The 23836-nt window shown below is 42.2% G+C and overlaps 1 protein-coding gene and 1 pseudogene across 3 annotated transcripts in view; one reads left to right on the top strand and one right to left on the bottom strand.

Annotated features, from left to right (window-relative positions):
• The window catches only part of SKA1 (spindle and kinetochore associated complex subunit 1), a 27779-nt gene extending 14927 nt beyond the window's left edge, over positions 1-12852 (bottom strand). Inside the window, exons 1-2 of one of the 3 annotated variants that reach the window (XM_073898214.1) lie at positions 12513-12852; positions 292-372 (exon numbers count right to left, since the gene is read on the bottom strand). The gene's annotated coding sequence lies outside the window, so the exon portion shown is untranslated. Of the gene's footprint in view, positions 1-291; positions 373-9374; positions 9399-12498 lie in introns of those variants that run through there. The other 2 variants (XM_025886900.2, XM_073898215.1) reach the window with 2 other exon arrangements.
• On the top strand, positions 12801-17516 carry LOC141373761 (probable RNA polymerase II nuclear localization protein SLC7A6OS; annotated as a pseudogene).
• The last annotated feature ends 6320 nt before the right edge of the window (positions 17517-23836 follow it).

Below are 23836 nucleotides of genomic sequence, written 5' to 3' on the forward strand. Positions count from 1 at the left end.
ACCTTGTCTTCGTAGAGTTGACAGCCTCTATAAGGGCATTTACAAATTTAAACTAAGAAAAAGGATTAATTCTCCCTGTTGGGGAAAAAAAAAAAAGTGGGGGGAAAGTATCCTCGAGCTGGTGTGTCAGCTCCACAGTCATCAACGATCCAGATTCCTTCTGTCTTTTGGCGCCACCATCCATAGCATCATGCATCTTGACTGTGATGCAAGATGACCCTGCCAGTTCCTTCCTCAGATCTTGGTCTAAGGCAGCGGAAAAGAAGAGGCAAGGGTCAGAGGCTCACTTACCAGCTGAGCCACCACCTTTAAAGAGTTTTTTTGGAAGCCACACCCGATGGCTTCTCTCTGATTTCCACTGGTCATTCACATCTGCAAGGGAGACTGGAAGAAAAAAATCATTAAATTTTTTTTTATTTTATTTAGACAGTTACATTGCATCCTCAACCATATAGGGGTTCTGTTTGTAAGGGAGAAGGAGAGCATAGATTCTGGGTAGGCAAATAGCAACCTTGGCCATTTCTACTTAGTACTTTTAAAAAATTTCTGGAAAATTTCAAACTAAAAAAGTTAAAATAGGATAATGAACCCCATGCTCAACCCATCACCCCAGCTTCAACCATTACTAACTTATCTCAAATCTTGTTTCATCTGTACCTCCTCTCCTCTCACCCTTTTCCTACTGGAATTTTTTTTCCCTACTGGAATAGTTTGAAGCAAATTTCAAATATTGTATCTTTCTAGCCAAAAACATTTACATATTTATCTTCTGAAGATAGAACCTCTTTAAAAATTACCACATTAGCATTATCACACACAGATATTTTAATAATTATTTCTGAATAACAAATACCCAGCCAATGTTCAGTTTCCCCTGATTATATCATTGTTTTTTATTTTATTTTATTTTATTTTATTTTATTTTTATTTTATTTTATTTTAAGGATTTTATTTATTTGACAGAGAGAGACATAGCAAGAGCAGGAACACAAGCAGGGGGAGTGGGAGAGGGAGAAGCAGGCTTCCCGCAGAGCAGGGAGCCCGATGTGGGACTCGATCCCAGGACCCTGGGATCATGACCTGAGCCAAAGGCAGACGCTTAACGACTGAGCCACCCAGGCGCCCTCATTGTTTATTTTAAAAACGATTGGTTTGATTTAGAATCCAAATAACAGTTACACATTATTTTTTTTTAAGATTTTATTTCTTTATTTGACAGAGAGAGACACAGCGAGAGAGGGAACACAAGCAGGGGGAGTGGGAGAGGGAAAAGCAGGCTTCCCACGGAGCAGAGAGCCTGATGCGGGGCCTGATCCCAGGACCCTGGAATCATGACCTGAGCCGAAGGCAGATGCTTAACGACTGAGCCACCCAGGCGCCCCTACACATTGTTATTTGGTTGATACATTTTTAATGTTTCTTTTAATTTTGACATACCTACTTATCTAAAGCTAAAGTCCTTTAACAAAGCCTTTCATTGTAGGACTTCAAATGTAAGGCTTCAAATGTAATTATCTAAGAAAAATAACACAGCAACACAAATTCACCCTGTAGCATCAAGGGCAAACATTTTCAGATTATTTCCCAGGAGAAAATAAACAGGAAGACCAAGAGCATGAAGGCATTGAATACAAGAGGAGATGGTGAAAATGTGAAAAAAAAATATACAAATGAGCAATTAGATTGCACTGCCTGGTTCATATTTCTTCCTAGGTCAGGATTATTTATCAGGATTTCAAGTACAATGGCAGAAACTCAATCCAAACTGACTTAAGAAAAAAAAGACTTTATTTGGCTTATAAAACTGTAAAGTGTGCATGTGTATGTGTCTACAGTTATAGCTGGACCCAGGAACTCAAACATCCAATTAAAGAACCATCTCTGTCTCTCAGTTCTGCATTCCTCTGTGTTGAATCCATTCTCAGGCAGGCTTTCCCTATGGTGACCACTGGTACCTCTAGACTTATACTCTAATAGGTTAGCAGTTCTTGCTTTCTGAACAAGTCTAGCAAAAGCCCCAGGATTTCACCTCATTGTCTTAATTTGGGTCATCTGCCCAGTCTTAAACTAATCAGCATGTTTAGGGGGGTGGAATGGTCTGGTTGGCTAGACATTCAGGAGCTGGGAGTTAGGACAATCTACCCAAAACACAGGGTCCGAGAGTAGGACAGAAGTGGTTTCTGAAACATTACTTTCTGGAGAAGGAGGACAAGTTGGGAAGGGTTGTTTTGAACAAAAGTTTGCTGGGGAAAAGCAAGAGTTCAGGGTGATGATGATTTCTCATTGGCTGAGTTGCAGAGATAGTTGATTTCTCCTAGGGGATACAATGTATATCTTTCTCTGCTGGGGCCTATAATTGATGATTCTTTTCTATTGGTGATTCTTCTGTTGGGGTCTATAATTGACAATTCTTGTAATTGACATGGAATGGTAAGACTTCCCCTTCTAGCCTCCCTTTATTAATTTTTACAAGAGCAAGATATAAGAAATCGCTGGACTGGTCCTTGCAAGAAATATAAGCAAGAATAAAAGCAATGTGAACTCTAGTCTTCAGGGGAAAATAATAACATCAGGAGACTTTTATTGGATACTTAGTCTAATTCAGGCATTTTACACATATTAACCTGTTTAATCTTTGTAATAAAATGAATACTTAAAATTGTGATCTGTACTTTACAGATGAGGAACTGGGGCTTATCATTAAGTAACTTATCCACATCAGTATCTCAGAACCTGTCCTCTTTCCCATGATACTCTGCTGCCTCTCAGGTGCAAGGGGTCAGTCACTTGCTCCCATGTTTTATGCTTCTGAACCTAAAGACTTCCATCATTGTTTAATTCCTTCATGTCACGTATATTACCACATGAACAATTCTAGATTTTTTATGAATTCTAAGTTTTTGATACCTGATTTTGACAAAATACTTTTATTTGTACTTTTCTTACTTTTGTCTTTTTCTTGCAGCTAGGGGTCAAGTTTAATTTCTGGATGTCCCCAACTCAGAATCAATAAAGGTCCTCATTGTAGCACAAAGATCAAAAATCTCTTTAAGCAATAGGACTCTGCCTTTCTGGGAAGCTCAGGAAATATTTAATCCTCTGGTTTTGACAGTGGATAGTGACAACAAGTTTGGGGACAGTTTCATAGCTGTCCTTTCAGAAGAGGGAAGGCCCATTGTAATAGATGGGGCACATTCTGAGATGTGTCACAGATCAGGAATATGTCTGACCCTTTGGGGAGTAATAGCATTCAAGGCAGATTGTGTTTTTTACATTTCCTATTAAACTACCCTCCTTTAGCTTGTTTTTAGGAGCATTTTCCAACTGACAACATTAAAATCCAAGGCATATACTCATAATACAGTTCTCACAGGGACCATTTCTCAATTCTCACTATCTGTCATGGCAGCTGAGTTGAATCAACCTAGAAAATCCAACTCCTCACTTTTACAATGTTTCATACCCTAAAATGATTTATACCTCTGGTGGCAGTTTTTTGGTTTTGTTTGTTTGGTTGGTTGGTTGAGGTTTTTTTTGAAACTAGAGAGAAGAGGAAAAAGAAAAAAGCTTCTTACAGTTTTCCCCTAGTGTTCTTCTCTCATTTTAGAGTCATATTTATCCAGGGTGTACTTTTTTTAGTGTTATAGTTAGAGCCCCAATTTCTGGGCCACCAGGGTGCCCTTAACAAAGTCTCAGAGGCATGTAGTATGATTAGAGGCAGGGAAGGAAAGTCACAGTATGAAAACTACTCTGTCTCCCCCCCCCCCAATGTCTACAATTCTACCCATTAGTGAGAGAGAGGGAGATGGAAAAAAAAATATCAGGAGACCTTTAGGTAGTCCCAGCTCAGTCATTAACTGGCTCTGTGAACTTGAGAAGTAGATGACTTCTGAGATCATGTCCAGCTCAAAGCATTTGGGTTTTTTCCTTCTGAAAAGTATTTCCCTCTTCCTGTGACCTGCTTTTAAATATAAACATGACTGGATGGAGAGTAATGGACTTTTAAGTTAAAAGGGGGGAATTAAGACTATCCCACAGATTTTTTTTCCTGCTTCTTAACAAATATCCCCCAAATAAGTTTTTTTAAATCTTCTCCTCCCCCCAAAATCACTAATAATTGGCAACAACCAGAGATAATGTAATAAATTCAAACACTGATGTCAAGGAGGGAAGCAGAAGATTCTGGAGCACAGAGGAAAAGTAGAGGATGGCTTGGCTCCTAATCACACCACCACCCTGAAATCATATTGAAGAGCCCACATATCTATGAATTGAAGGAAATCTGAAGGTTACCATTTGAGGGATACCCTTTCTTTTCCCTCTATCCTTGATCATCGCTCTCTCCCTGAGTCTAATTTCCCATTGGGAAATGACCCAAAGTTGAGAGTATTCCTCAAAGGGATGGACTACTACTTGAAATTGTGAAAAGCAGAACAATGGTTCGGTGCATTCAACAATGAAAATGAAAAAAAGAGGGGGGAAGGCAAGGAAAGAAGAAACCATGCAAATACTGATAAAGAAAATGATCTACAGGGATACATATTTAAAAGAATAGGAAGAGGGACGCCTGGGTGGCACAACTGGTTAAGCATCTGACTTCTTGGTTTTGGCTCAGGTCGTGATCTCAGGGTCCGGGGATCGGCCCCAGGTTGGGCAACATGCTTGGCCCAAAAGTCTGCTAAAGTTTCTCTCTCCCTCTCTCTCTGCCCCTCCCCCACTCTCTCTCTTTCTCTCTCAAATAAATAAATAAATAAATCTTTAAAAAAAAAGGAATAGCAAGAAATTTTATATCTATATGAACTGTATGTATACTAATTAAAAATAAGACCCCATCAAGAAGAGAGTAAACAGAAACAAAAGAAACAGAACAGAGAACATTAGACCTAAAAACATAAATTGAAGGTCCAAGCAACACCATTACAAAATACATTGAATTACAAATAGCAAGGTATAGAAGAGACACCATTGAAAATCAAGTTAAGAGAAAAGCTTAAGATGATCATGGTATATGCCGTTGAAGAAAAGTTAAAGAAACACAGAGAGGCCACAGAAACAGAAGATAGAAATGGTCCAACATGAGGATAATTTGTGTCCTAAATGCAAAGTGCTCCCAAAATGGGCCAGAATATTTTTTTTAAAGATTTTATTTATTTGAAAGAGAGAGAGAGAGCAAGCACGAGAGGGGTGAGAGGCAGAGGGAGAAGGAGACTCCCTGATGAGCAAGGAGCCCGAGGTGGGGCCCCATCCCCGGACTCCGGGATCATGACCTGAGCCAAAGCAGATGCTTAATCACGTAATCAACTGAGCCGCCTGGGTACCCCGGGCCAGAAGATTTAATAAAGGTGATTACCCAGGAAAAAAAAATTGAACCTCTAGATGGAGATGCACACTGCATTCCAGGAAAATGTATTAAGGGACACTTTACAGCTATAAATATCCAAGTTAAGTTATTCAACTTTAAGGATAAAGAATGAATAATTTAAGCATTCAGAGGAAAAGCAAATTGACTACAAGAAGGAAAAAATCAGGCTGGCTGGCCTCTGACAATGGCACAGTAACATTTCCCCCCATATTTTTATTTTGAAAAATTTCAAACATACATAAAAATGGAAAGAGTTGAACAACAAACACTCATATACCCTTCACTTAAATTCTTCAAATTTAAACATTTTGCTATTTTGTCCTTCCTATATAGCTATACATATATAGTGGTGGTTTTAAAACTCCACAAATATTATAGTGTGTATTGCAAACTCTAGGGAGACCACTAACTTTTTTTTAAAAGAAGTATAATTGTTTATTAGTAAAAATGCTCAACTAAACCCAGGGAAAGTAGGAAAAGAGGCCTCTAGAAACATATAGAACATACTTACAAACCTGGCTGATATCAATCCAAATACATCAGTAATCACTTTAAATGTGAATGGGTCTAATTACACTAATTAAAAGACAGAGATTGTCAGAATGGATAAAAAAAAAAGACCCAACCATATTTTATCAACAGGGAAACCACTTTTTTTAAAAAGATTTTATTTATTTATTTGACAGAGAGCGAGAGAGAGAGAGAGAGAGAGAGAGAGAGAGAGAGAGCGCACACACAAACAGGCAGAGGGTGAGGGAGAAGCAGGCTCCCCGCTGGGCAGGAAGTCTGAGACGGGACTCGATCCCAGGACGCTGGGATCACGACCTAAGCCAAACGCTGATGTTTAACCAACTGAGCCACCCAGGTGCCCCAGGAAAACCACTTTAAATATACAGAATCTGATAGATTAAAAGTAAAGGTATGGAGGGGCACCTGGGTGGCTCAGTCGTTAAGCGTCTGCCTTCGGCTCAGGTCATGATCCCAGGGTCCTGGGTTCGAGCCCCGCATCCGGCTCCCTGCTCAGCGGGAAGCCTGCTTCTCCCTCCCCCACTCCCCCTGCTTGTGTTCCCTCTCTCGCTGTGTCCCTCTCTGTCAAATAAATAAAATCTTAAAAAAAAAAAAGTAAAGGTATGGAGAAAGGTACACAATGATAACACTGATTAAAAAAAAAACTACTTATCCTCATTTTGGACAAAGTTGATTTCAGAACAAGGAAAATTATCAGGGATAAAAGGACACTACATAATAATAGAGGGGTCATTCTCCAAGAAGACACATGATCTTTAACATGTACACACCTAACAACAGAGCATCAAAATATGTGAGGCAAAAACCGATAGAAATAAAAGAAGAGGCAAACCCACTTGGAGATTCCAACATCCCCCTGTCAATAACTAATAGATCAAGCAGGCAAAAAAAAAAAAAAAATCAGTAAAGATAAAGTTTAACTGAACAACACTATCAATTTGATCTAATTGACATTTATGGAATATCATGTCAAACAAAAGCAGAATACACATTCTTTCCAAGCTTGCATAGACCATTCACGGCGACAGACCACATTCTGGGCTATAAAGTACACCTTAACAAATTTGAAAGACTAGAAATAATACACAGGATGTTTTTTAGACTACAGTGGAATTAAACTCTTAAAAGTCGTATCTCCAAATAAAGTCACATTGTTGGGTTAGGACTTCAATGTATGAATTTTAAAGGGACACAATTCACCGTATCATATACACACACACTTTCTACTATGAGAGGCTAAGCTTTTATGTCTCTGGCTTCTAGAGTCTAGCATTTTAACAGGACAGAATGTGTATATGTAATAAAAGAATAAGGTGAGAAGTCCAGGTGCCTCTGAAGGGAAGGGACAAGGGCACAAATGAAAGAACTTAATATTTTTTCAAGAAGAAGAAAAAAATCTTTCTAGCTCACATATTCTAGAGGATGGCTACTGCATTGGGGACTATAAACTCTCCAACCCACACAAGTAACAAGGTATGACTAACCCCTTGCATCCTGACAGGCTGCAGCTAAGCTGACCTCAGCTGACTGGAGATTGGAGCACTGGTTTCTACTAAAAGAGAAGGAAGAAGAGATGGATGAATAGAGCAGCTCTATAGTAAAACATCTCTCCAGCTTTTCACAGAGGTTGTATGTTAGTGTTTTCTGCCATCTGCTTAGTTCACACAAAGGAAAGAGTGAACACACTATATTATTCAGTGTCTTGGCAAAAATAGGATGGGGAAAAAAACTGGATAATTTGAGGAGAATTTAATAAAGAGGGACTACTTAAAATATGTGGCAGAGTTTTCAGAAGGTAACATTTGATGGTGCGGCTCCCTGGGGTTTATAAGTTAGGGAACATTAATTATCCCTAAGCATGAAGTCTGACAGTCCCATGAGTTTGGGGAGGCAGCTCTATGGAAGGGGCCACTTGGCAGGAGCCGTGGTCTCTGGTTAGGTTCCGAGCACCCCTGTCAGGAACTCAGCAGGAAGGAAGCTGGGAGAATAAATATCTGCCTGTATTCTCCTCCCACCTTTGGATCTTCTGCTGATAACCCCAACTCCCATTGCCTGGACCCATCCTGAGGCCAGGAGGCAAAGGAAATTCTTGAAGCAGTCCATATAGGTCAGACCCCCTCAGTCCAGGCCTGGGTGGAAAATCATGGAGAGTGGATCTCAAGAGGAAGACAACCGACACATACACTTGGATTATGGCATTCACATACTGACATACTTTGTGAATTAGGCAAAATATTTTTTTGAGAACAGGCATCAGTATTTTATATATAAATATTTGAGATCAGGTATTATACATTACAAAACTCTATCTTTGATTTGACAGGACTTTTCCCAAAGCATTTTAAACACTCAAAGGATATTGTTATATTGGCATTTATAAACTGGGCAGTTTCCAATTCTTGAGGCAGAGAGGAGCAATGCTCGCCAGATTTTCCAGAATCAATTAATTGCAGAAATACCTGCCAGTCAGATTTCTAATAATGGGTCAGAGGGAAGCTAGAAAAGACCATTTGTGTACCATTTATATCAATGTGTTCATTTTGCTGAATATGTTCTAATCTTCTAGAACCAAGGTGTTTTTCTTGCTTACCTTCTGCAAGTTCTTCTCCTTAAGGAAAACTTAGCAATAAAATGAAAACTCAATTAGAATTTCATTTTATTAACTGTCATTATGATGTCCATATCTATATGATGAGGTGATTTCCATGTTTTAGAAAATCTCTATCTGCCTACATATGACCCAGCAAACAGGATATGTTTATTAATCTTGTGTAAGCTTTCTATAAAGCTAAATTAATAATAATTTATGTATTTCAAAGATGCTTATAAGATTTTAGAGCTTTACATCGAAGATTTTTCGGACCTCATTAGAACACTCTCAGGATTTACTTCCAGGCCTCCAAATAAACGTCCCAGACAACCTAGGAAATGGTTGAATTATACCAGAAATCTCTCACATGATGTTAAATTACTCTTAGAGCAGAGGGGACAAACCCAAGCCCAGTAGATTTACCTTCCCAGTTGCTATTGATGTTTGAGAGAAACTGAGGCCGCCCAGAAGGAGTGTGAGCTGCAGATGAACTCCCCAGAGCCTAGCCACCCTCATAGGGAGCAGCACAATCAGGCCAGCTCAGATGTGCCCACACCACCGTAGCGCCTAAAGGGGCAAAGCTCAATCCTGACCCCGTCCACATCTTAGCGATTACACACACATTCTGCGGTTGAGTTGTTCAGCTCTTCCCCCTCTCACACCCCAGTGAAGCTGCTCCCAGGACCTTCATTGGTTCAAGTTGCCCCTCTGCCTTTTCTCTTATACCCAGCATGGGTCCCTATACCCCGCTGCCAGACCATGTACTTCCCCTTAGTGCCTGCGCCCAGCTGTTCGCCTCCCCTCCCCACTCCACACAATGGGTTTCCACACCATCCAACCCGTTGTGGGTCAGGTCAACAATCCCCACCCTCCATCATGCTCCACGGGTCTTACCCCACTCTTGGTCGTGCCTCTTCCATTCTAGCCTGACTCCCTGCCACCCACGGCACTTATGAAATAGTAATGGCATCCTTCTTTGTATCGCTCTCCTCATGCTTGTTGTTTATCAAAATAGAATTGTGATTCAGCTGATAGGAAGCCAAATCAGGGTTGAATTGTGCACCGCCACCCCCCCACCCCAGTCATACGTTGAAGTCAAACCTCCACTAGCTCAGAATGTGACCTTATTTGGAGATAGGGCCTTTAAAGGGGTAATCAAGTTAAGCTGAGGTCATTACCTGGGCACTAATCCAATATGGCTGGTGTCTTTATTAAAAGGGGGTGTTTGGACACAGAGACACATGAAGGGAAGATAAAGCGAAAAGGCACCGGGAGAAAGAACATGGCCATCCACAAGCCAAAGAGAGAGGAGCATGGAACGGATCCTTCCCTCACAGCCCTCAGAAGGTACCAATGGGGCCAACACCTTGATCTTGGACTTCCAGCCGCCAGAACTGTGAGACAACAAATTTCCATTGTTCAAGCCACCCAGTGTGTAGCACTTTGTTACATCAGCCTTAGCAAACCAATGTAAGACGTAACTGTAAGAAACCGCTACACCATGCCCCGGATTTACTGATTATGACTAAACCGGGCTCTTCCTGGTGATATTGATTTTTTAAAGCCATAAGCTCTAAAGTAAAGGTTGTTTTGTTCAATATATTCTTTTTTAAGAAACAGTAAGAGTGTTCATCTAATTTTTATGTCGTTCCTTAAGAGTTAAGCCTTGAGGTGGAGGAGTTTTGTTCCCTGATGATGCCCAAAGGATGAGATATTACCATAAAATAGAATACTTGATCTGTGTTTGGTATCAATAAGTCTTCAACCAAATCAAAGTTTTACCCAGAACAATGTACATTTGTTGTCTTCTTCAAAGTTGGTAAAACAAATTTTTGCTTTATTGAAATGCTGGTTGGAAGGCACCTTTGCATACGGCCACTAGATGGCAGGGCAGCACCATTCTTCTTGAGGCCACAAGCTAAACAAAATGCAAATTTAGGATGCCTGCTGGAAAAGTTTATTAAGATAAACCTCACTATCTTCCTTTTCAGCATTAGCTTTTCTTTTATGAAAGTAGCGCATGTTTTTAACTGCAAATCAAAACAACACAGAAAAGTATAGAGAATAAAATCAAAACTCTCATTATTCCCCCTGTCAGAAGCAAATACATTGGAGGTCCTGCTCCTCATATAAAATGGCTAAAGTGTGGACCATTCCCAGCATTCTCTGTAAACACCCCTGCTCAAAGTTCCCTCCCCTCTCATTGACTATGAATTTCACTCAAACTTAACAGAATCCCAACTCCAATCTAACCCTAACCCCAACCCACAATTTCCTTTTGGTTATTTTTAGAGATTTGTTAGCACTCTGGGTGAACACCACTGGATTCACAGTGCTCACCATAAATACCTAATCTTATTACAGCTGCAGCATCAGGTACTAATCTTGGTAAGACTGATAAACTCTGCCATTTTTAATTATAGGTAAAACACTGACCTGAAGAGACATCACAGAGAAATCAGACTGGTTAAAGAAACAAAACATATGTCACTTTAGGTGGTCAGACACAGGAGGTTTACTTATTTTGGGGTTAAATTGTAAATCTCTGTTTTTTAAATTCAAATACAGTAACACTGACTTTTTACAGGTTTAGCACATGTATATAGATTTGTGTAAATTCCATGACAATCAGGACCCAGAGAAGTTCCATCACCCCAAAACAACTCCTCTGTCCCTCTGTCATCACACCCTAATGGCCTCTAAAATCTATAAATTCTCATGTGGTTTCAACAGTTACCAGTTCTAACTCCCACGGGACCCAGTCCCCTGGTGTGTAATTTCTGCCTCCTCACCACTGCCCTACCTAATTCAACCCAAATCTAGGCATGAACCCTGAATCTTTCACCAAGTTTTTATATTGATTTGCAAATTATAATAATGTAAGTAAATGTATTTAATCTTCAATATGATAGAAAGATCCTCAGATTAAAAAAACCCACAATCCAACTACACACAGTTTGAGACACAACCAAACTGAACAGGCCCAAATCTATAAAAAGAAAAAGGACAGGCTGAATGTGGACGGCATTATCCTTTCAATCTCACCTCCACAGTAAATCTAACCCCTTCAAGCCCATAAGCTGTTCTGAATTTAGATTTCAAAGATACTATAGACCTGTCTAGGGACAGATACCTTCAGAATTGCAGGGGCAAACGTGGAAATGCCAAGCCTCTTTTCCTCCTCCCACCTACTCTCAGGGAAGAGGCAGTAATCCTCCCCTTAAAGACCAATCTCCTACCCTATGTTGACTGTGTAATTAACATCCTCTCCCATAGGATTTATTTTTAAATAAATCTTCCAGCTCTGGCCAATTAATCAGCCAATCAGTAAATCATTCAGTACAACTAAATGTCCCTGGCTTTAATCCTTTTGCCTTTAGCACTGTTTTTCACCAACTTTTTTTTTTTTTTTTTTTTTTTTTGGTATCTGCTTAAGATTCTCAATAAAGCCTCTTGGTGAATTTCCTAGCAACATTACCTGCAGCTGGTATGTCTCTCAGTGGCAACAGGGCAGTGCAATACAGCATCTGTTATACCTGGACATTCCATTGCTAAACTGTCTCACCACTAGAACGGAATGTCTGGATTATCTGGCCCATTAGCCATCCTGGCCCCGCCCTTTCACCTGGACTGCCCTCACATATGTTCAGGACAGATTTGGAATCCACAACATCCTCTTATGAACTATCACAGTCAGATTTGTTATTGCTTAGAAAAATAGGGTCAGAATTAGAGTTCAGCTGTCAGGAGGGGAACCAGATCAGGAATGGTTTGAGACATATAGTCAGGGGTGACTGTGGCAGGACTCAATGCTTCCCTGACAAAAGTGCCTTCGTGGCTGTCATCTTTAAAGGAAAACCCCGGTTCCTTGGCATGACATACAATTCTACTGTTGACCTGGCTCCTGCCTACCTCATTAGCCTCAGCAACCACCCCTCTTGCCCAGCAGTTGATACCACATGAACAGTCCTGGTGGCTGCCACGTTGTGCCTCCCAACCCCACCTTGCCAGTACGTACACGTTGTTTGATACCTCCACGTCTTTGTTCATGATGTTCTTCTGTGTGGAATGTTCTTCAACCCACGAACGCTTTTTGTCCTCCGAATAATTCCGGATCATCTTTCAAAATTTAGCTCAATAATTGCCTCTGCGGGTAATCTTCCTTGATCTTCCTTCAGAGCGAGTCAAATTTTTCTGAACTTTGCATTCCTCTATTATTGATGGTACTTTAAAAAAATATTGAAATTGTTTGATTTCATATCGTCTTTCCAACTACATCGTGAGTTTCTCACGGGAAAGGATGCTGTAGTATTCGTCATAATGGATTTCCCCAGAGCCTCCACCTTTCCATCCGAACCCGAGAGCGAAGGAGCAGGGGAGACTGGGGGCGTGGCCAATGATGAGGCCAGGACTGCGCAGACTCAGTAATTTGACTCCTTGGGAAGTTGTGAGTCTTCGGTTCCCATGGTGACAGAGCCCACTTCCGGTCTCTTACCGCATTCTTACCAGATCCTGAGATTTCTGCGGCTTTCCTCGCCCCCAGGCCCAACCCAGCCCAACTGGACCGCAGTCAGGTCTCCTGTTAAGAGGGGAGCATGCTCTGGTATAGCAAGGAGATTTGACAGATGAGTTCACCACTTAACCCAACAGCAAGAAATATCCCCCACGAGGCAGCTTTAATATATAAATTATGTCTAGAAAATCATCATTTGGGATCTTGAAGGCCCTTCAGTCTCCACGACACCGACACCCGGGAGGACTGTCGCCTTGTGATGGGGTGTGTATACCCCAAGGAGGACACAGGGTTGGGAAACAGAGATCTAGGCGCAGAGGGGGCCGTTAACCAGCTTGAGATGTGGAACTAGTTATGCATCTCGTGGTGCGTGGCTTGTGGATTCTGATGGAGCTGTGGGAGTCATGCCTTTGTTTCTCAGTCTTCTCTCAGTCTTCTACCACTGTTTTATGTGACCAGTTCAACCCTACTAGCTGCCTGGCTGAACCGACACTCAGACCTGGAAATTGGAGGAAGGATGGAGGACCCGAAGGACTGTGGTTGTGTAGGAGACCAAGGGAATGCTGCTCACCCTAGAATATTGCTAGGTTCTGCATTCCACCGTAGACTGTTGTTATACGCACCCTAATTCCTTTGTTTCTGCCTAGCCAGTACAATACTCCAGACACTACTCCATTCACACTTCGGCAATCGCAGAGATATTGGTTTAGCTCCTGCACTGTGTACAGCTCGATGGAAGATCCAGGTGGTTACAATTATTCCATGCATTACTGGTGGGAACGTAAAATGATGCAGCCACTTTGGAGAACAGCCTTGAAGTTCATCAGATGATTAAATATAGAGTTACCGGGGCGGCTGGGTGGCTCAGTCATTAAGCGTCTGCCTTCAGCCCAGGTCATGATCCCAGGGTCCTGGAAACCAGACCCGCATTGGGCTCCCTGCTCGGCGGGAAGCCTGCTTCTCCCTCTTCCACTCCCCCTGCTTGTGTTCCCTCTCTCGTTGTGTCTCTTTCTGTCAAATAAATAAAATCTTAAAAAAAACAAAACACATGTCCATGCAAAAACTTGTCCACAAATGTTCATAGCAGCATTATTCATAATTGCCAAAAAAGTGGAAACATCCCAAATGTCCATCAACGAATGGAGAGATGAAATGTATTATATCCAAACACTGGAGTATTATTTGGCCATAAAAAGGAATGAAATACTGATATATGCAACCACACGAATGAATCTTGAAATTATGCTAAGAAACCAGTCACAAAATCCTACATATTGTATGATTCCATCAATATGAGGTGTCCAGTCTAACCAAATCTATAGAAACAAAAAGTAGATTTTGATTGCCCATGGCTGGAGAAGTTGGGGGGAAGTGAGGAGTGTCTGCTAACAGGTTCAGAGTTTCTTTTTTGAGGTGATGAAAAAGTCCTAAATTGATTGTGGTAATCTTTGCACAATTCTGTGAATATACTAAAAACCATTGAATTGTACATTTTTTTAAAAGATTTTATTTATTTGAGAGAAAGGGAGAGAGAATGAGCAGGGGGGAGGGGCAGAGAGAGAGAGAGAGAGAGAGAGAGAAGCAGACTCCCGGCTGAGCAGGGAACTTGAGGCGGGGCTGGATCCCAGGACCCTGAGATCATGACCTGAGCTGAAGGCAGACGCTTGACCAACTGAGCCACCTGGGCGCCCCAAAGTTTCCTTTTATAAGACATTTTGGAAAAGGCAAAATTGTAGGAGCAGAAAACAGATCAGTGGTTTCCAGGTGGGGGGGATGTGGGAAGAGGTTGACTACAATGGGGTGACACAAGGGAACTTTCTGGGAGGTGATGAGAGAGCTCTGTATCTTGATTGCGGTGGTTGTGTACCTGCAGTTATGTCTTTGTTAAAATTCATGGAACTGTACAGTGAAAGGAATGAATTTTATTGTATGTGAACTAAAATAAATGAGCTAAAAATACATTTAGTTTTGACGTTGGGATAGTCCTCCTGTCTTTGGAAACAAAGGGCAGCAGTTTCAGAGACACAACAAGACTTTCAGTGTTACTTTCAATGTGAGTACAGCTCATATACTGATCAGGGAAGGCGGGTGAAGAGCTAGGCAAACGAAATGTGAGTTGGGGTCAAGTTGAGAAGGGCTGTCTGCCGTCTCAGAAAGTCAGTAAAGGAGAACCTGGGACATCTGTGGGACCAAGTCGTGGTCTTGTAAGGCCTGGATGCAGCAACCAGAGAGGTAAGGTTATCACTGCAGAGATGAGGATGCTGATGTTTTCAGACATAACTGAGAGTGAATGAACCTAAAGGATAAAATCACAAGAAAGACAAATGGCATGTTTTAAAAATTCAATTTATTAAGAAGAGGAAAACATTACTGGGGCCCTTTTTTCCCCTCTAAGACAAAAAGGAAAGATCAAGTTCCAGCTGTCTTCCTAGCAGGAACCACCTACATTGTTCCCAGTGCCAGAGAGAGGGACATATTAAAGCCAGCTAGCAAAGAGTCTGCAGGATCTCAGAATGTAATTAGTGACTAGATCTGGTTTTTGGTAATACACATGCTGGTGGCTGTTTTGCTCAGCAATTGGGTAAAGCTTTTCATGTATGCAGTTCTTATTTGTGTTGTTTTTACACAATCCATGCAAGTTTTAGCTGGCACTTCTTGTGTTGCTCACTCTGCCAAACTGTATAATTCTTGACATGTTCCAAATACCCTAAAAGGAAGGGTCTGGCCCAAAGATTCTTCTTGTTGGATTGAGGCAGCTGCTTGTACAGTGCTGAGATTAAGATCAGTACCTTGTGGGGCGCTTGGGTGGCTCAGTCGTTAAGCGTCTGCCTTTGGCTCGGGTCATGATCCCAGGGTCCTGGAATCGAGCCCCGCATGGGGCTCCCTCCTCAGCGGAGAGTCTGCTTCTCCCTCTCCCTCTCCCCCTGCTTGTGTTCCCTCTCTCGGTGTGTCTCTCTCTGTCAAAGAAATAAATAAAATCTTATAAAAAAAAAGAGATCAGTACCTTGTTAAGGAAGAGTTGTAAGTACAGTCGACCCTTGAGCAACGCAGTGACTAGCAGCACCAATCCTTATGTGAAGTTGAAAATCCACATATCATTTTTGATTCCCCCAAAACTTAACTCCTAATAGCCTGCTCTTGGCCAGCAACCTTATGGATAACATAAACAGTTGGTTAAGATATATTTTGTGTGTTATATGTATTATATATGGTATTCTTACGACGAAGCTAGAGAAAAGAAAATGTTCTTAAGAAAATTGTAAGGAAAAGAAAATACATTTATAGTTCTATACTGTATTTATTTTTAAAAAATCATGTTTAGGGGCACCTGGGTGGCTCAGTTGGTGAAGTGTCTGCCTTTGGCTCAGGTCATGAATTCGGGGTCCTGGGATTGAGCCCCACATCTGGCTCCCTGGTCAGCAGGAAGCCTGCTTCTCCCTCTCCCTCTGCTGTTCCTCCTGCTTGTGCTCTCTCTCTCTGTCTGTGTCAAATAAATCTTAAAAAAAAATAATCATGTTTAAGTGGGTTGATGCAGTTCAAATCCCTATTGTTCAAGGCTCAATTTGTAATCTTAAAAATACTACAGCAGTAAGAGGCTTTGTGACAGCGCCCCCTGGAGGCAGGCAGGACAGGTGTACCCTGCATGAAGCCAAAGAACAGTGGGGAGCCTGCCAAAGCTCTCCTCTTCACTTGTTAAGACCTTGGAGCCTCGCAATCCAGTAGTGGCCCAAAAGACGCCCCCAAGGACCTGGAGAGAGCAGTGGAGAATAATGTCTTCCAGGTGGGGGCACTGGTGCACTCCCAGGAGGACACAGCCAGTGCAACCTCTCCTGTGAGCCACCCTGCACTATTTCGGGCACCCAGCAGCATAGCCGGCCTGACCTCTGTGCTTTGGCTCAGGAGATCCGGCTGGAAGGCCACTGCAGGGTGGTCTCTAGCCACTGATCCTGGGGATTCCCTCCAGTGGCCTGGAGTCTGAGGATGCACAGGAAACCCAGAAGCCTCTAAGGATGCATACTTCCAGCTGTGGACCTGGTCCACAAGTAGGAAAACCCAGAAGCCACCTCCAATGGCTCCTGCAAAACACCTGACCCAGATGTAGTCCTCTGCAATTTCACGGAGTTGACCCAGGAGCAGCTGACTGTATCCAAGGATGGATCAAGAGTCAGGCGCCAGGAGGAACAGAAGGACAACCGTGTGTACGACATTTACTACATGGAGGTGGCCACTCCAGGATGGGTTGAGGACTTCCTCTGTGCAGTCCTACAGCCAGGAGTGACGGCTAGCAACCAGAGGACATTTATAAAGATGAAAATGATGAGAACAGCAAGAATAACCGGCACAATGAGGGCCCAGAGGAGGCGAACGGTGCCGGAAATGAAGATCCCAGAGGCTCTGAAGAATGGGACAGCCTCAGAGAAAAGGAAGGAGGCAATGGCAGACCAGAGACGTGGAGCAAATCCCCTTTGGGGGTGCAGGAGTTTGGCTATGCCAACCCCTCTGAGCTGGATTCAGACCGATGATCCTGTGATATCTGTGCGGTTCTGCCGCTGGTCCTTGAGGGCTTTGTGAATGCAGTGTCAGCTGCCTGGGTAACATTCTCTTGGGCTTCCTAGCTTAACACATGGAAGGAAAATGCATGTCCACCATCACCATCCTACCAGTGAAAACTTTGCTGAAGAAGTATGTCTTTTCCAGTAACAGCAGTGTTCTTTTGCCTCAATCAAAAGTGATTCTATAGTTTATAATTTTTTTTAAAACGCCATGAAAATGAAGTTCGTTAGCCCAGGCATTTTCCCATTCTCTTCCTGTGCTGAAGCCAGTAAGTGGAGGAGAGGCTCCTATTTCCTCAACACTAAGATTTCCCATACCACCAGGGCGCCTGCCTCCAGTAAAAGCCTGTTTCTTTTAATAGAGGGAACTAGAAGGGCTACAGTGGGTCCCTTTTGGCAGCACGGACTGGATAGTAATAGCCACTAGGGAAGGAAATAGAATCTCCCTGAGCTCTGAGAGGTTCTAGTCAACAGCTGTTTCTACCTCCCTGCTTCCTGACTTTGCTAATGGTTGTAAATATTATTGTCTTCCTTTGGCTGTGGTGCCAAGAAACAGGGAATGTATGAATGTGATACTCTGTGTTTAGTAAAAGCTAACTTTAAATATGAAAAAGGAACATCAGAGCAGTAGAAAAAAAGTCAGTGACTTCCCTCTCCTCCCATTTTTGTTTAAAGGAAAACATTTATTCAACTGAAAACATAAGCTTCATATTTGTCACACTTTCTTGTAGTATTACAAAGATTTCTCAAAATCTTTTATATATTGAGCAAATATAAGAACATATATTATAAATTCATATAGGATTACATCAAATAGTACGTTTAAGAACAGACAATACATTTTACAGTTACATTTGTGTTTTGAAATGCAAACAAAAACACTGTCCATATTAAGATAAAACACCAAAAACTTATTACAAACTATTTCAAAGAATTTACACAAGAATGGTCTTTTTTTTTTTTATTCTTTGTTTTCTTTTCACAGAATTCCCTGCTATGCTTGAGGTCAAAAGAATATTAGGACAATTACAGTTTTTAAAGCAGCACAAAATAAAGACATAACACAGCAGCCTGCCATAAACATTCTGAAAACTGCAAACGTTTGTTTTATTTTCTTCTGTTTGTATATGTCCTGCCAAAGTGAGCACTTGTTTTACCTTCCTAAATCATCAGAAGAAAGAGTAAGTCAGGAGACACAGCAGGGAGACAAAGTCATACCACAGCGCTAGAAAAAAACAAGGTGGCAAGTGGTGACAATAATTTGAATTCAGTTGTGGTGTGAAAGGCGATGCCCAATGCCCAGGAGAGAAAAGCAGTTAGCACACACAGCTTCCAGCTGGTCTCCCTCTGTGTGAAGGGTTTCCCCTTCTTGTCCTAGTACTCAAGGTCCACAGTTGGAAGGGAGGACAGAGGAAACATCCCCAGGTTCCCTGCCCCCAAAGAGCCAGGTGACACTGATCCCCAAAGAGCTGCAGATTGTTGTGTCACCATCCCCTGAGGCCCATGATGGGCTTCCCGGCTTCCAAGAGGTCAATCAACCCTGTTCCCATCCAGAGATCTCCTTATACCACCTGTCCCCAGACCTGAGCTAACTGGGCCAGGTCTCTGTGATCTTCTCACTCCATAGGAGCAAAGGGTTGAGTCCTTGAGGAGGTTAAAAGTGGCTTGGCCATGGGCTTCCATCTTATGCCACCATCCTATGACATCATTCAATTAACATTTGTTAAGTGGGACACAGGGTGCTGGATGGTGAGCCCCACCCTCCCTACCCCCATTTCAACAATAGGCCTCAAAAGAAATTGAAATAGAAAATTTTATTACTCACAGTTTCTAAGGGAAGTACTCTGCATTCCTCCAGGAGTGGGGAGAGATCAAGGCAGAGTGCAGACAGGGAGTCAGGACCTTGGGCACATGCCTTTAATTAGGGTCCCTGGGTGGAGTGCTTTGGGGTTCCCAGGCGGAATTGATCAATTCAAACTGAACAGTAGGATTTGGGTAGTCCCACAAGGTCTTATCTAAGTAGTACCTAAGGCATATAGGCTTGGGGAGGCAGAGGAGATTGTTGATCACAAGGGCTGTTGGGGAAGTCATATCAGGAGTTTACATCTGCATGTGACTGTGGCTGATATCTAGGGCATGTGCTTGCATGGGGGGCCAGTGTCCATCTGAGGCCCCTGCGAGCCACTTGGCCAAACGAAATGGGTGTGGGAATGGTAATACCATGGAGTAGCTTAGCTAAACTCTCCATAAGTTGACATGGGTTTCCTGGTGAGGGTGAAAGCGGGCCGATAACCTGCTACAGACCATGGCCCAGGGAGGCGCAGGCCCCCAACGGGCCCCTGGGTCTGCTGAGAGCCACCCTGGCTGTGAGCAGCATCTGCAGGAGTCTCCCTGTGATAGTGTGCAGCCTCAGGGACAGCCTGGGTTTCCTGTCACTGAGCTGAGGCCCCTCCTGCTCTGGTGCACCTGACCACCTGGGGATGCGGGATTTTTATTATGGAAACCTAACCTCGCAGAAGCAGGTTCAGAGGTTGGACAAACCTGCTCAAAGGTTAGACGGACCCCATGCAGGACTCGATTTTGGATAGGCTTCTTTATGGGATGGGAGCTGTTGGAGTGCCTAGGGTCTCTGGTTGGGGCCCCTCCCGCCGATGCCACAGTGGAAGCACCCACTGGTGGTGGAGGGGACCAGACAAGGGGCAGGGCTGTGGCTGCTGTGGGACTGGTAGTGGAGGGGGAGGTGGGCACTGGGGACATCACCATCACCTCCACACTCTCCCGCCTGCTCCGAGAGGGCACTCTTGCCCGCTCACCCCCATTTTCAGCCGGTACCATAAATAGCAAAATAACAAAACCCTTCATGAACTGCTAAAAAAAAAAAAGGCTGAATAGTGCACTCTTGGAACCAGATAAGAGCTAACCATACTTTTATACCTGTTATAAGATACAATTCCCTGTATAAATTGGAGTTGTATTTAGACCTTCGGCCTTTCCAAAGGAAAGATGTACTAGGAATTAGTTTGCCTTCCGGGCAGAAGGATATAACATCCAGCGAGGCCAGCCTGAGTGGAGGAGAGAATCGTGCAGAGACTCAGCTTCTCAGAGCCAAGAGGAAATAGCTAGTTTCGGGGTCCTTAGTTCCCTTGGTGAACCAGAGTGGGCAGGAGCAAACACACCCAACCACCCTCCTCAGGGAGTGGGTAGCTCAGGGCAACCCAAATGCCACACCTTAAAGGAGTCCTCGCTGGTCACTATGATTTGTGGGTTCCCCCCCCCATACGGTGCAGCTGCCCTACCAAAGGCTCTGAAAACCTAAAGACAACTGTCTGGTTTCATGGGGCAGAATGAGGTTGAAAGGTCTCACACCCCCTACGTGATTGTGGTGGCAACAGTGGCAAATGAGGTGTTGGAGGGGAGGGGACCTGGAGATGGTAGGAGGAAGGGAAGAAAGGGTGTTAATGACCTATACTGAGACCCTAGAAACTTGTCCAGCTGGCCCCAGTTCCTAGGCCACAGCCTAGCCCAACTGGACCTGCAGTCAGGGCTTGTATTAAGAGAAGATGACAGCTCGTGTTGGTGCATTGGAAGGCTTAATATTGCTCTGATGGCAGTACTACTCCCAACTGATCTACAGATTCAAACAACTCCTATCAAAATCCCAGCTGAATTCTTTGAAAAATTAAACAAGCTGATCATAAAATTTTAAGAAAATTTAAGAAACCCAGAATAGCTAAAACAATATTGTAAGAGAATAAGGAGACACACTTTCTGAATTTAAAACTTACGACAAAGCTACAGTAATCAAGACATAGATATATGGTACTGGCATAAGGATAGCTATATAGATTTACAGAATAGAACTGAATTCAGAAATGAATTTGAATAGAATTCATTCAGAAATGAATCCTCATTTATTATCAATTGATTTTTTACAAGGATGCCATAACTATCCAATGAGGAAAGAACAGTCAACAAATAGTGTTGGGACAACTGTATACCTATATGCATAAGAAGGAAGTTGGACCCCTACCTCACACCATACAGAAGACTCAAAACGGATCTTTCAGCTTAGAATGGACCAAAAACCTAAATGTAAGAGCTTGAACTATAAAACATTTTGAAGACAACATAGGTGTGAATCTCTGTGACCTTGGGTCAGGTAATAGTTCTTAGATATGAAACCAAAAGCACAAGTGACAAAAGAAAAAGTAGATAAACTGGATATCATCAATATTAAAGACTTTTTTTTCCTTTCCCATCCCTCCACCAACCTTCCCTCTGGTGACCATCTGCTTGTTCTCTACAGTTAAGAGTCTGTCTTTTGGTTTGTGTCTTTTTTTTCTTTTCCTTTGTTCATTTGTTTTATTTCTTAAATTCCACATATGAGTGAAATTATATGGTATTTGTCTTTCTCTGACTGGCTTATTTCACTTAGCGTTATACTCTCTAGCTCCATCCGTGTTGTTGTAAATAGCAAGATTTCATTCTTTTTATGGCTGAATAATATTCATATATATATATATATATAATCCTCATCTTCTTTATCCATTCATCTATCAATGGACATTTGGGCTTCTTCCATAGTTTGGCTATTATAAATACTACTGCAATAAGCATAGGAGTGCATATATCCCTTCAAATTAGTGTTTTTGTATTCTTTGGGTAAATACCCAGTAGTGTGATTACTGGATCATAGGGTAGTTCTATTTTAAATTTTTTGAGGAAACTCCATACTATCTTCCAGAATGACTGTACCAGTTTGCATTCTCGCCAGCTGTGCATGAGGTTTCCTTTTTCTCCACATCCTTGGCAGCACTGTTGTCTCTTGAATTTTTTATTTTAGCCATTCTGACAGGTATGAGGTGATATCTCATTGTGGTTTTGATTGAATTTTTCTGATTGACGAGTGATGTCAAGCATCTTTTCAGGTGTCTGTTGGCCATTTGTATGTCTTCTTTGGAGAAATGTCTGTTCATGTCTTCTGCCCATTTTTAAATTGGATTATTTGTTATTTTGGTGTTGAGTTGTATGAGTTCTTTATATATTTTGGATACTAACCTTTTATAGCCTTTTGTGAATATCTTCTCCCATTTGGTAGGCTGTCTTTTAGTTTTGTTGGCTGAGAATTGAAAACTTTTGTGCTTCAAAAAACACCATCAAGAAAGTGAAGAGACAATCGACAGAATGGAAGAAAATGCTTGCAAATCACATGTCTGATAAGGAATGTATCTAGAATATTTATAGATACAGTAACAACGAATGAAAAATAGGCAAAGGATCTGATTAGATATTTCTCCAAGGAAAATATAAAAATGGCCAATAAGCACATGAAAATATGCTCAACATCATTAGCCATCAAGGAAATGCGAATCAAACCCACAATGTGACACCACTTCACACCCACTAGCATGGCTATAATCCAAAAGACAGATAACAAATGTTACTGAGGAGTTGGAGAAATTAGAACCTGCTGATGGGAATAGAAAATGGTGAAGCTACTTTGGAAAACAGTCTGGCAATTTCTTCAAATATTACCATATGACCCAGCGATCCTATTCTTAGTTATATACCCAATAAACCTGTATGTTTATCCTTAGCAGGGTGATGGTCTACAAGCACCCATCTGGTGCAGCAGGTGACGGACCCCATTCCTGGTGGGATATAGTAGTGGAGTAGCCAGGTGCTATATGATGTACATGCTTAAGCAGAACAAAGGAGTACACATTGAATGGGCAATGAAGATATTCATACCCAATGCAATAAGAGTCCCACTGGCTATGGGGAACTTATGCCTACTGGTGTGGCTGATCTCACTTTGTCCCTTCTCTATCTGAGTAAAGCATCGTTTTAACCAATGCCTCTGTTAGTCGTATCTTTTTTGATGATCCTGACACCAACAGACCATGAAGTATGTTGACATCCAGAGACTGCTACTCTTCATTCCATGTTGCTTGTTTCCTAACTAAGACCCTGATGCCTGGAATCTGATTACCTGGACTACTGATTCATTTCCTGACAGGTCCCCTGTGATCCTCAGATTTCAGAACCTGCTTCATTCTGTGGCTGCCCCATCAGCCTTTTCATTTAGCTGCTCCCATGCTGGGGTTCCCTCAGTCTATGCCCTGATTTCAGCCCACTGAGCAGCACTCAAAGAAGGAAAATTGTTGCTAACAATATCAGATTTATTATTACTGGCTGTGTGGCCTGGCTAGAGGCTTAGACTCCCTGAGTCTCAACAGCTTTCAATATAAAGTGCGTATAACAATCCTAACTTTCAGGGATTTAAAAAA

The sequence above is a fragment of the Callorhinus ursinus genome, unplaced genomic scaffold (assembly GCF_003265705.2).
Source record: "Callorhinus ursinus isolate GAN/ISIS: 27379988/994484 unplaced genomic scaffold, GSC_fseal_2.0 scaffold11, whole genome shotgun sequence".
Classification (NCBI taxonomy): Eukaryota; Metazoa; Chordata; class Mammalia; order Carnivora; family Otariidae; genus Callorhinus; species Callorhinus ursinus.